The sequence below is a fragment of the Monodelphis domestica genome, chromosome 4 (assembly GCF_027887165.1).
Source record: "Monodelphis domestica isolate mMonDom1 chromosome 4, mMonDom1.pri, whole genome shotgun sequence".
NCBI lineage: Eukaryota > Metazoa > Chordata > Mammalia > Didelphimorphia > Didelphidae > Monodelphis > Monodelphis domestica.
The window spans coordinates 9,042,958-9,056,837 of NC_077230.1; the positions used below are offsets into that span (position 1 = coordinate 9,042,958).

At 41.0% G+C, this 13,880-nt stretch overlaps 1 protein-coding gene and 1 pseudogene across 1 annotated transcript in view; both read left to right on the forward strand.

Moving 5' to 3' along the window:
• SLC37A1 (solute carrier family 37 member 1) overlaps positions 1-13,880 on the forward strand; it is a 183,831-nt gene that overhangs the window by 15,192 nt on the left and 154,759 nt on the right. The window lies entirely within an intron of this gene.
• On the forward strand, positions 5,131-6,227 carry LOC100023849 (glucosamine-6-phosphate isomerase 1-like; annotated as a pseudogene).

Below are 13,880 nucleotides of genomic sequence, written 5' to 3' on the forward strand. Positions count from 1 at the left end.
CGCTTCTCTCCTAATATCTTTGTATCTTTAAAATATACTTATATAAACTTTTGATCGTATTATAAAAGGTCCTCAGATTGTTTGGTAGTGTTGTTGATTTTATTTGTTCCTTTTTTGTTGATGTTGTTTTATTTCCTAACACAAATAAATATTACATTTTCTCCAAGGCTTCTTAAAGGCATATAGTGATATAATTTGGTTATTTGGAATGTTTTTGCATTTATTATATTGTTCAAAAATCATTCTTTTTTTTTAAATTAAAACCCTTACCTTTTGTCTTGTGTATTGGCTCCAAGGCAGAAGAGTGGTAAGGACTAGGCAATGGGGGTCAAGTGACTTACCCAGGATCACACAGCTGGGAAGTATCTGAGGTCAGATTTGAACCTAGGACCTCCCATCTCTAGGCTTGGCTCTCAATCCACTGAGCTACCCAGCTGCCCCCTCAAAAAACATTCTTAAACCTAATGATTTCTCTCTCTCTTTTTTTGGTATATATATATATATATATATATATATATTGCTATCTTCTCTTTGCCAGAATTCTATTCTAAAATTTTAAATCAAATTATCTATAATCCTCTTTCATTACTTCATTCTTTCCTGGCCTAGGTGTAAAACAAAATTTGTATCATTTTCAGGAGTTCTGTAGTGTTTGACAAAATTTTTAAGAAAATTTGTGTAGCAAAGATATCAATTGCCTTTTTAAAAACCTTTATCAATTCTAAGACAGAACAGAAGGAGAGACTAGGTCAGTGGAGTTAAATGACTTGCCCGGAGTCACATGACTAGGGAGTGTCTGAGGTCAAATTTGAACCCAGGTCCTCCCAACTCCAGTCCTGGTATTCTATCTACTGCACTATCTAGCTGCCCCTATTCATTCCTTTTTCAATACGTAGATAGATACTCACTCATCAATCTGTTGTGGGGGGCTTGAGATGAACCCCTGGGGTTCAGGAAGGATGCCCTTTGCAAGAATGCAAGACTCCAAAACTTAGCTTAAAAATAAAGAGAAATGTGTTCATTTAGGAGGTAATGTTTAACCCAGGCAGGATGGAAAGCTGCCTCCACAGGACTTCAAGTCTTGGGTCTTTATACAACAGTTAATCTGTGGCTTTGGGGGTGTGCACTGGGGGGGGGGGGAATAGGACATAAACCTCATAGTGTAGGGGACAGATGGACGTCTTCAGGACACCCCGATGGTATCAAGGCGTCGCCTGCAAGTGTACTTCTCTGTCCATCTCAGATCTAAGGGACAAGCCAAGGAGAATGTTGCTCGCAGGGTTTCATCAGGAGTCACAAGGATGTAAGGGAGCAAAGGAATGTTCCTGCCCACAGGTTAGCCTGAAATGCTTCTAGAATTTGAGGGCACCATGACTGTCCCATGCCAGATCCACCTGAACCATTTCCCACCCACTCTCCTTTGGGAGTTCTTTTAATACTCCTTCAATTTCACTTCCTGAAACTGGCTCGTTTTCTGTCTCAGAGATGTAGCCCCACATGCAGGCATCTTCTGCTCTCTTTATTCTTGCCTCATGAACATATTCAGAAAAGCAGACAGAATATCCATAGTCTTCACTGTTAAAGTGCAATAGCAGTTATTTTAAATGAAAGTATTTAGAAAGAGGCAAAATAACTTCATTCTAGAGAATTGACAGGTGAAGGAACAACGAATAAGACAAATTTCATTAAATAAAAAACATCCCCAAGTTTGGGGATTTAGGTAACTGCTCACACCTTATGCAAAGATAAGTTCCAGATGTGTATTTGACCCAGATATGAACAGTCACATCATAAATACAGGAGTTTAAGATATGGAAAATATCTCCTCTTTGTAGATAGGAGAAAAGTTTGTGACCAAAGGAGGGATAGAAAGGATCACAGAAGACAAAATAGATAACCTTAATTGTATAAAGTTAAAATGTTTTTCCACAAAAAGTATAACAAAGCCAATATTAACAGGAAAAACTAATTAGGAGAAACTCTTTACAACAAATTTCTCTGGAAAGATCTTCTTTCCAAGATATGTGAGGAAATGATTCTAATTTATAAAAAGGCGAGCCAGTCTCCAATTAAAAAATGGTCTAAGGACAAGAACAACCCAATTGTGAAAATGCTTAAATCACTACTAATTAGATAATCATCATCTAAAGCGATTCTGAGATTCTACTTCACACCCATCAGAGTGGCAAAGATGACATAAAAAGCAAAACTGATAGAACTGTAGGAAAAGAGGTCCTTTGATGTACTTTCCTTTCTGGAAAGCATTCTGCATGTATACACAAAAGATCAGCAAACAGTGCCTATACCCTTTGACCCAGCTAAACCACTGCTACTGTATATAACTCAAAGAGATCAAAGCAAGAAGAAGGGTTCTGTACATTAAAAAGTATTTCTATCAGTCTTTCTTTAGTGGCAAAGAGGGATGAGGATGTTCACTAATTGAAGAATGACTAAATAAGTTGTGGCATATAAATATAATGAATGGAATGTTATTGTGCTGTAAGAAATGAGGAAATAAATTATTTCGAAAGCCATGGAAAGACTTATATGAACTGGTGCAGGGAGTAAGCAGAGCCAGAAGAACATTTTATACAATAACAACAACACTAAAAACAAACACTTTTTTCAAGGTGAAAGAATGACAAGTAATACAGTGACCAATCGTGATTCCAAAGGATGATGATGAAATGTATTATGTGTGAGTGACAAAGAGGTGATGGATTTGGGGTGCAAAGTGAGTCACATATTTTCATAGACAGTCATTGAGGGAATATGTTTTTCTTGGCTATGCATATTCATTTTTTAATTGTTCTTTCTTTCTCTACTCTTTTTCTTCCAGTGGAGTGAGGGTGGGAGGGAGAGTAAAGATGTCTTTAATTTTAAAAAATAATGGAGGGATGCTCTAGATGGAGAAGTACATAAACTTTAGATGAGGTTGCTGGGCAGTCTTAGTTTTACTTCATTGTTTTACAGTGGAACAATCTGGAAATGTTTATCATGGAAAAAACAAAATTCACCAATAAAACTTAAGGACAAAAATCTTTTTAAAGCAACGGAAGTTTTTTAAAAAGTGAGTTTCTTTGAGGCACAGTAACAAGGGATTTGGAGCTGAACGGATCTGGAATCGAATGCTAGTTTTGCTCTTTTCACTTCCCTTCTCTACACTTTTGTTTTGAAGATGTTGGCCTTCTAAGGCTCGTCTAGTCTCTAATAATCTTTTGACCTGTCAGAAATGTAGAGATGCTAGCTACTTTGGGGAGGAGTGTGTCACATTCCTGAGTGACCAATATTTTATGGCTGCTTAGCATGCTAATCTATAAGGAAAGACTCAATCACTCATCTAATTATGTGGGCAGATATTGAATTACAGGGTGGCTTCCAATGACTACTCTGCACACTTTTAGATTCTCTCTTCCTCCACTATAAATTATTGTGTGCTTTAATGTTAGCCTAGAAAAAGCATTTTAACACATTAAGTATTATAAATACCTTTGAGAAATAAATGTAAATGATTTTTAAATTACCTAATACTTTAAAATAGTAGTAGGGGTCCCCTCAGTGTCCTGTCCTGGGCATTCTTCTCTATATACTCTAGTTGATCTCTGGGGTATCTACGTGGCACAGCGGATAGAGTGCAGGGCCTGGAGTCAGGAAAACTCATCTTCCTAGTTCAAAATCTAGTCTCAAACACTGTCTGTGTGATCTCAGACAAGTCACGGAATCCTCTTTGCCTCAGTTTCTGCATTTGTAAAATGAGCTGGAGAAAGACTCTGGTATCTTTGCCAAAGAAAACCCCAAATAAGGTCATGACATCAGCACAACTGAAATATGACTGAAAAATCAGTTGCCACTAGTTCAATTATTATTTCTTTATAGCCAAGTCCCACATCTATCTAGCCAGCTCTAACCTCGCTCCAACTCCAGTTCTACCAGATTCTACCTGATGAATATCTTTCTCAAACTGAACATGCCCAAAATGGAACTTGGAGAGCTGACAGGGAGAAAGAAGGACTGGAAAGGAAGAAGATTTGAAGAAGGACCAATTATAATAATTCAGGGAAGTGGACATAAGGACAGACATGGCAGATGTGGAGTGTGACGTTACAAGGGATAGTCAGGGAAAGATCCCAAACCAAAAATTCTTTCACTCTAAATCATCTGTCTGATAGTGGTTGAGTCCAACAGTATCTACCAGAGCTCAAAGCCAACCCCATGCCAGGAACTTGTAGCATTCAGACCAGGGGGCGAGTAATCAGACTTTACCTTGGATGACATTATTTCAGAAGCACTGAAAGCTTTCAGGTCAGCAGCCTGAGCTAGCCCAGGATCCTGGAATAAGCTCCACACTCCTCCACAGCAGAAGCTATTAATTCATGTATCCTGTATTGACTCTAAGACAGAAGTTGAGTTAAAAAAAAATAACTTACTAGATCTCTTAGATCACAAGGGCAAAGTGGATAAAATGCACCCGTTACCTCCTGAAAGATACTCTAAAAAAGAAATCCCAAAGAACGTTATAACCAAAAGATAGAGCTTCCAGGTCAAATGAAGAAAAAACACAAATAGAGAGAAAGAACCAGAGCTACAATCAGAATTACACATGAATTAGCAGCTATTGCTGTAGACCGGGGAGCTTGAAATCTATTCTAGTAGGTAAAGAAAAATAAAACAGTCAACAGGAATGAGCCATGATGAAGGACTGAACAAAAACAGTTTGCTTACATTCTAATGAGGGGAGATAATACATGTGTCCTCTCCAAATCTTATCATCATTAGGAGTCATAGAGTTCATCTAAGCAGAAAAGAAGGCCTGGGAGGGATTTATTTAGTTTCTGCTAAAGATCTCAGACAAGAAGCTTTTAATGCTAATGCTTCTGGATCCTTCCCAATTTATCCTGAACATATCTTGCTTGTTCAGTTATTTATTTGTATGTTGTTTTCTCCATTAGAACTATGAGTTCCTGACCAAGAAGGACCTTTTCTTGCCTTTCTTTTTAACCCCCCCCCCCAAGGTTTAACACAGGGACTGGCACAGAATGGCCCATTTGATAAAGGCTTCTTAATGACTTTAGACCCAGAGAAGGAGTTTCAGTGTTCCAGGAACCCAGGATTATGGATGGGAGAGGAACAATGAAACTCATCATTCTGGAACATCAAAATGGGATGCCAAGGACATCAGAAATCAAATTATCCAGTTTTGACCAGAGCCAGATGCATATTTCACCCTGGGTTTCCTACTAGGTGTATCCCTCTTCAGTGCTACAAGAAGCTGGTTGAGTGCTTTAAGAATAGGGACCTAAATGAAGACATTTAACATGGAGAAATATATGAGCCTCTCACGTGATCACTCCTTCATGTGGAACTTTTCTTTTTCACCCTTACCTTCTGAATTAGAATCAATACTAAAGTATTGGATCCAAGGCAGAATAGTAAAGACTAGGCAACTGGGGTTAAGTGACTTTCCCAGGATCACGCAGTGAGGAAGTATCTGAGGTCAAATTTGAACCTCCCATCCAGGACTGGATCTCCATCTACTGAGCCACCCAGCTACCCCTGGAACAGCTTCTTTGAACACATTGACATTTGTCTTCAGAACACCCACATCCTGGATGGGAATGCTGTGTTCTGCAGACAGAATGTAATGTTTTTGAAGAGAAGATCAAGGAAGCTGGTGAGATGGCGCTGTTTTGTAGGCAGTATTGGTCCTGAGGGATAACATCATCTTCAATAAGTCTGGCTCAAGTCTGGTATCAAAGACCCCAGGGAAAACTCTAGCCATGGATACCACCCTAGCCAGTGCTCAGTTCTTCAGTGGAGAACTCTCCAAAATCCCCACGATGACTCTGGTGAGTGTGGACACAGTCATGGATCCCAGAGAAGCCATGATCTTCATTATGGGGGCACACAAGGCATTTGTACTACACAAGGCCATTGAGGAGGAAGTAAGTCACACATGCCTTCCAGCAGCACCTCCCAAACCATATTTGTATGTGATGAAGATGCCAATTGGAACTCAAAAGTGAAAACAGTCAAGTATTTTAAAGGGTTGATACTGGTTCATAGCAATCTAGTGGGATCACTCTACAGTATAAAAGAAAAAGAAAAAAAAACAATCTTCCAAGTGTAAGACATAAAGAAATCTCTGGACCATCATTCTGAGCTGAAGATCCAAACTTTAATTGTGGAAATTAAAACTGGAGGTCTCCCCATGCCCAGCCTGTGGCAAAGACGCCCTCTAGATGTTAAACAGCATATTTTACATACGTTTTTGAAAGTTGATTAGCATAAGTTATGAACAAGGCAGAAGACACATATGTTAAGAAACATGTTATATAGTAGTGATGGCAAACCTTTTAGAGATGGAATGGAGGGTCCCACCCCACCTCCCAGACCCAGTGACTTGCCGTGCCCCTACCATGTGCTGTGCCCACCACCCTTAACCCCACAAAGGGGAGGGAGGCTCTCCCATTGGACTGCTAGACAGAGGGGTGTGTCATGTGAAAAATGTCCTCAGTGAAGGTGAAGAGGGGGAGGGAAGTGACCAGAGTGATCCCCTCCCCTCCAGCTCTGCAGCCTGTGAGCTATTCCCCTTACCCCCTGTGCCAGCTGCTGTGCAGAGGGGCGGGGATGTGAAAAATGTTATCAAGCCTTGTGGAGAAGGGGAGGGGAACAGCTCCACCCAAGTCCCTCTGACTTTCTAGTGACAAACTGTGTATGTGGGGGGGAGTGGCCACATGCTCATAGAGAGCTCTTTGAGTGCCATCTTTGGCACCGATGCCATAGGTTTGCTATCACTGCTGTATAGCATTTGGTAGCAAGGGTTTGGAACATTTGATATGGTGGTAAGTTCCACTGCAAGATTAAGATGAGAAAATTGAATTAAAACTCTAGAATGATCATATTACTTCTTGGCCATAATTCCCTGGGGACTCTTTAGGTGGCATAAATCTTCACAGGATAAAACAACACCTGGGCATGCCAAGGTTGTTTTCCTTTGATTTCCTCAGGTCAGCTGAGCACTCGCCATCCCAGATGAGCACAGCTCCTTCTGCATGGGTTTCAGTTTCCCAAGATAACTACACTGACCTGAAACTTTTATTCTTCCAACAGAGATTCTTAATCTAGTTAGATGCCATTCTAATATACCAAACTATATCCTTTCTAATCCTATGGTTAATAGGATTATTATTATATAATATAATATTATATATATATAACATATATAATATATATATAATATAATATATAATATAATATTATATTATAATATAAATTATAAAATATAAATTATAATATAAATATTATTATAATTGACATCTTATACATAGTTTACTAACTAGGTCTAGCATTCTGAAAAACATAGTTGTAGTTATCTACCTAAAGGATAATATGCGATCACTTGGTTTATGATCAATAATAATATAAAAGCAATAAAAAACAATTTTCCTTTCACAAGAAACCACATATTGCCTAATTTGCCCTTAAAGCCTGCTATCAGAGCCACAAAGATATACAGACTTCAAGGGATCCGTTTTTTGTGGGAAAATATTTCGCCAATCAGATATCTGCCTCTCCAAGCAGGGCTTTATCTATCTTTCGTGAAAATGGTGTAGGGGAGTTTATTATACTCAGCTGGAAGGGTAAGAGGTGTTTTGTTCGGTAACTTTATTTTCTCTGAAGTATGTTATTTCCTACTTTCTAATGCCATGTCCTATTGCTAAATAAGGGAAAGTGGACATTGAAATGCCTAAATTAAAATAGTACCCCAAGGCACAGGGAGAGAATGTGCACATATACTGTGTTGACTGGGAAAAAACACCGAACTATTACATAGTCAAAATCACTCTTTAATCAAGGGCAAAAAGGGGTTCAGTGCTAGGAGACCTCGACACAGAGCTGCGAGCCACACACACCTGCACAAAGTCCGAGGATTGAACTCTGGCTGCTCTGGTCACTGACGCCTGGGAGTGCCACCATGCTAGATGGACTCCAGGGAACAAAAGAATTTGAGGAACCTCTATACCATTTGGGGAATCCAGGGGCAGGGAAAGATGCTGGACATCACTATAGCTACAAAGGAAATGGGAGTGTCCAAACTATAGAGACAGGAGACAATCCAGCCTGGGAAAGGAATCAAAGCTAGAGGCCGGGTGTAAGAGAAGGGGCTACATACAATGGATACTAAAGGATGGTTCCTGCCCAGGTGTGATTCTTGGGAAAGGGTCTGATACAATAGGGGAGACACCTAAGACAAAGAGGGTCCTTGGCATAGGCTTAGTCTCACCCAACCAGGATTGTCATTCCCCTGAGAGTCCCCCACTCAGTCTGAAATTGCTAGCCTGGGTTTCCTTCAGGGTAGATTCCCATGGGAAAAGGGAGCAAGTACAAACTTTGGGGTATCCAACCTATAAGCTAATTCTGAAACTTGGGGTTCACCAGATCCCACTAAGCCACAAGTCTGGGGTTCCTAGATTCCATGCTGACAACTGTTTCACCACTCCAGAAGAGGTCTTTAGAAGAGATTAATGCAGTAGCATATGGACATATAGAGCTGGGGAAAGTGGGCACTTCGAACCTGAACAAAAATAGTGCCACGTACAGGTACAGTAAGGGAGGAATATCTGCTTTTCTTTTTTATCTTGTCTTGCTTCTGCTTCTTTCACAGAAGGTCCCTTACTTCTCAGGATTAGGTTTAGTAGTGGGGCATGAATAATGTTTCACTCGTGAGATTTGTCAGTGTTACGCTATCCACTGCTGGGAGCCATCATCTCACCCCAACGCCTTGACAGAGTCACCCGTGGTAGCTAAGGAGGCCACAGAGTGGCCCTTGGCAAGAGAAGATTGCCCATTCAGTCCCCCTTGCATGCTATCTCTCATCAATGTCCCTTACCTATGGAATTGACAAGATTATAATCATAAAGGCCCACACAATACATACAGGTACACTAAGCTTCAATACGCCTCAGTGACTCAGTTTCACAAATCAGTAACTCAGAAACTCCCTAGTAAACCCTGAAAAACGACCAGTCTAATATTAAATCTGAATTGTGTTCCCAGTACCCCTCAACCTCAATGATATTTGTATCTCTAGATTTTAGCTTTTATTTGGCTAGTAAAAGTCTGTTTTAAGCTGATGGATAAATGGACTTGTTTACAATAGTTTCTATTAAATTCAATACTTTCTAATGAAAAAATGCTTATCAATTGGCCATGTCAGGCCCTTCTGTGTGGTTTCTGCATAAGAGTAAAGGAGGTATAACATGCACAAATAATTCGAATACAAAATAATAGTTCACATGAATATTGTGCCTTAATTGTTTAGGTTAGTAGGAAAAGAGCCATACTCATTTTATAAATGAGAAAAAGCAGTCTGGGACTAAACTTCTCTTCCATGGCCCTGCCCAGCAACTTTCAACTTTTTAGTACTGCTTAGATCATATCAGGATTGTCATTAGGAAAGCACTTTTTAAACATTACGTAGCCTTAAAAACATGACTTATTGTTAAAATAAGGAAGGAGTAGACCAAGTTTAGTGAGAATTCTGACAAGTGAGAGATGTATTCTGACAAAGAAAGATGCAAGAAAGGCTCCATGAAGGAAGAGAATAGAGAATAAACTCAGATTGTTGGTGTGTTCAGAACATATTAAACCCAGAGAATATTAGGAACAAAGGCAGAGAGGTAGTGGCAAAGGATCTTAAGAGTTTTGTGTTCCTGTTGCAGAGTAAACCAGTTTGTTCAAGCATATCAGTGACCTGGCATATTTTGGAGCACGTAGTTCCAAATCTGGATTCAGGAAATAACTGTGTAAATACCCATTCAGACATTTCTTACTGTTGACTAGGAAAAAACATAGAACTATTAAATAGTCAAAATCACTCTTTAATCAAGGGCAAAAAGGGGTTCAGTGCTAGGAGGCCTCAACAACAGAGCTGCGTGCCACACACGACTGCACAGAGTCTGAGGATTGAACTCTGGCTGCTCTGGTCACTGACCACTGGGAGGGCCACCTCGCTAGATGACAACTGCAGGGAACAAAAGAATTTGGGGAACCTCTATGCCATTTGGAGAATCCAGGGGCAGGGAAAGATGATTGACATTGTCAACATGGAAATCTAGAGATCCCCAGTTTATTTAGTTTGAGTATAGAACCCCAGGTTTTGACCTTGTCACAGGAGAGGTTTCCCCTGAGGGAAGGTCCCTCTTCACCAGCCAGTGAACTTCCTGGTAGTTTGGGTGGGAACAGCTAATCCCATCCAATATTAAGTATCTCTTTTGTCCCATTGGTTTCTCCCACTAGACTAAGGTCCATTACCAAGCCCTGGGCTGAGTCTTTCCCTTTTGTGTCCATTGTAGGGCATCAGCCCCTTTGCTGTTATTCCTATCTGGAACTCCTCATTTTCCTTTCTTACCATTGTAAAGTCAATCAACTGCCCCCTCTCACCCTAAGCCCCCGGGTGATCTAGAATGGTATATAAGTTCCCCAAATTCTTTTGTTCCTTGAAGTTCATCCTGAGTCCCTGGCACTCCCAGGGGTCAGTGACCAGGGTGTCATTCTGTGTAGTCTTGGGGAGCAGCTCTGTTGTGTCACAACCTAGTAGCGCTGAACCCCTTTTTCCCTTGATTAAAGAGTGATTTTGACTATTTAATAGTTCTGCTGCGTTTTTTCTATTTGACAACATCACTCTAGCTACAAAGAAAATAGGAGTGTCCAAACTACACTGACAGAACACAATCAGGCTTGGGAAAGGAATCCTAGCTAGAGGCTGGCTGTCAGGGAAGGGGCTGCTTACAAGGGATACTAAAGGATGGTCCCAGCTCTGGTGTGGATCTTCTTGGGAAAGGGTCTGATACAATAGGGGAGACCCCTAAGACAAAGAGGGTCCTTAGCATAGGCTTAGTCCCACTCAACTAGGACTGTCATTCCCCTGAGGATCCCCCACTCGGTCTGAAACTGCCAGCCTGGGATTCCCTGCCCTTCAGGGCAGATTCAATGGGAACAAGGAACAAGGACAAACTTTGGGGTCTCCAACCTATTAGCTAATCCTGAAACTTGGGACTCATCAGATCCCACAAGGCCACCAGTTGGGGTTCCTAGATTCCCTGTTGACATTTCCTTCTGCAAATTCAAGTCAATAAGCATTTATTAAATAGCTATAATTCTCCCGACAGCTGCATTGCCCTAAGCAAGCACTGGGTCAGATAAGGCAAGTCACTAACCTTTTCACTATCAACAGTAATAGGAACACTCAAAACTTTAAGGCAAAGAAGAAAGAGGAAAATGTTACTGGAAACATATGGTTGCGAAACGGGCTTTTTGGGTAACGAAGCACTGAGGCCCCCGTGAGTGAGTTTTTGATGATGTTTTCTGGAATCGGATTCTTTGCCTTCCTCATTGGGCAAGGAAGAGAATTCAGGCCTGAAAATAAAAATGTAAAAGGAATGGAGTAGCAGGGTCAGTATCTGGAACAAAATCCGGCAACCCTGCAACAGATAAGAACAATTAAGGTTTTGCCTAGAATGGGCTGTTCTTAAGGGGAAAAGGGAAGAGACGTGGGAAGGCAGCTGGGGGAAGATGAGGAAGAAGAGAGGAGTACTCATTGCCCTTTTAGAGAAGTCCAAAAAACTCCAAAGGGTGGATCTTAAACATCTCCCCATCTCCAGTCACAGGCTCAGTATATGGGGTACAACTGCTGTGGATTTGGCCTCCAACTAGCTCTTTAGTCATATTTATTAAATATTAGCATATCACAGGCTTGAGAAAAGATCTTCCACCTCTGGGTCCCTCCACCCTAGGGTCTCTCCTACTTTCCAGTCCAAGCCTCTGGTCATCTTCCCTTCCTTTCCCCTTCCCCAGACTTGAGGTGGATACACAAGAGGACCACAGGAGACAAAAGTACAGACATAATCAAAAGCAAATCACAAGCAAAATGTCAACATCCATGAAGGGCCAACTAATCAAAGCATTGTATGTATGAGGAACTAGGATACAAAGCCTTAAAAAAAATAGCAATCTTCCTGGCCCTTAAAGGAGCTCACATTTTCCCTTAGAGATAAAGAACCATAGGTATTCATGCAAGATAAAATGGGGACAGAAAGAGCACCTGTAACTAGGAAAATAAGGAAAGACTTTCCATTTGGGTAGCTTTACATGTCAAGATGAGGGATTTGTTTTTTGTCCGAGGAGCAAGAAACATATGTCCACTGGATTTTAAATAGAATGCTAAAAGAAGAGAAGGCAGCTAGGGGAGGCAGTGGATAGGGTACAAGTCCCAGAGTCCTAGAAGACATCTTTCCGAGTTCCAATCTGGCCTCAGACACTAACTAGCTGGGTTACCCTGGCCAAAGTCACTTAATTCTGTTTGGCTCAGTTTCCTCATCTGTAAAATGAGCTAGAGAAAGAGATGCCAAATCATTCTAGCATCTTTATCAAGAAAACCCCAAATGAGGTTTTGGAGAGTCATTCACAACTGAAAAATGACTCACCAACAAGAAAAGAGAGAAAGAATTGTTAACTGGGAAAAAAAACACAAAACTGTTCATCAGAAGAGCCACTCTTTAATCAAGGAAAAGGGTACAGTGTTCTCCTCAAGGCCTCCACACAGAACTGTGAGCTACACACCCACACAGAGTTGCTGAGACTGGTTGCTCTGGTCACTGGGAGAGCCAACCATGCTAGATTGACAACTCTGAGTAACAAAAGAATTTGGGGAACCTCTATGCCATTTGGGGGACCCAGGGGCAGGGAAAGATGATTGACATCACCATAGCTACAAGGAAATAGGAGTGTTCACAACTCTACTGACAGGATACAATCAAGCTTGGGAAAGGGATCATAGCTAGAGGCTGGGGTCTAAGGGAATGGACTACCTACTATGGATACTAAAGGATGCTCCCAGCCCAGGTGTGGGTCTCCCTGGGAAAGGGCCTCTGATACCACGGGGAAGACACCCTAAAATAAAAAGAGTACTTAGCATTTGCTTAGCCCCACTTAAATGGGATGGTCCTTTACCTTAGTTAGGGCTATTATTCAGTCTTAAACTGCTAGCCTGAGATTCCCTTGGGGTGAATTCACACTGGAACCCAGAACAAGGACAAGCTTTGGGGTCTCCAACTTACAAGTTGGTCCTAAAATTTGGGGTTCATCAGATCTTACTAGGCTGCAATCTTGGGGGTTTCTAGATTCCACGTTGACGGACTATACGAGCAATTAGGAGTTATTTGCTATATTACAATGCAAAAGAGACAGATGTGAGAATTATTGCATAAAAATTACCAGATTTAGAAAATCATCAAATACAGAACTGACAAGGAGTGAAGAGAGGATGACACTTGGATGATGTCTTTAACAGGAATAAAAAGGAAACAGGTATAGAAGGGGTGGAACATGAGAAATGTAAGATGCTAGGCGGTGGTTAGTTGATAGTTGTCCAGCAGGCAGTTGGTAAGGTGGGAAACAAACAAAAAGAGGCAGTGATTTGTAGTAACTATTACTCTTTAGATCCACTCTGGCTGGCCTTTGACTACTTGGTGCTCCACACAAATCTGTGAAAACTACAAGCTGCAGAGAAGTATCCACTTGCATCATAGAATGCAATTATGGGTCCAGTTTCTGTCCTTATTTATGACTATTTAGCCTTGGGTCATAGATTTACATCTCAAAGGGGAGTCCATCCAGTTCAATTATTGTATTTTGTAGGTGAAGAAACCAGTGGTTAGTTTTCCAAAGGGTGAATCTTCTAGAATACAACATCCCCCTTAAGGAGATGCCCAGAGATTAAATCACTAGCCCAAGATACCATCTCCAGTGGCTGATTCTTAACCCAGAGACACCAAGCTCAGGAGGAAAGTTCACCACACTTTTTATGGTACTACATTATT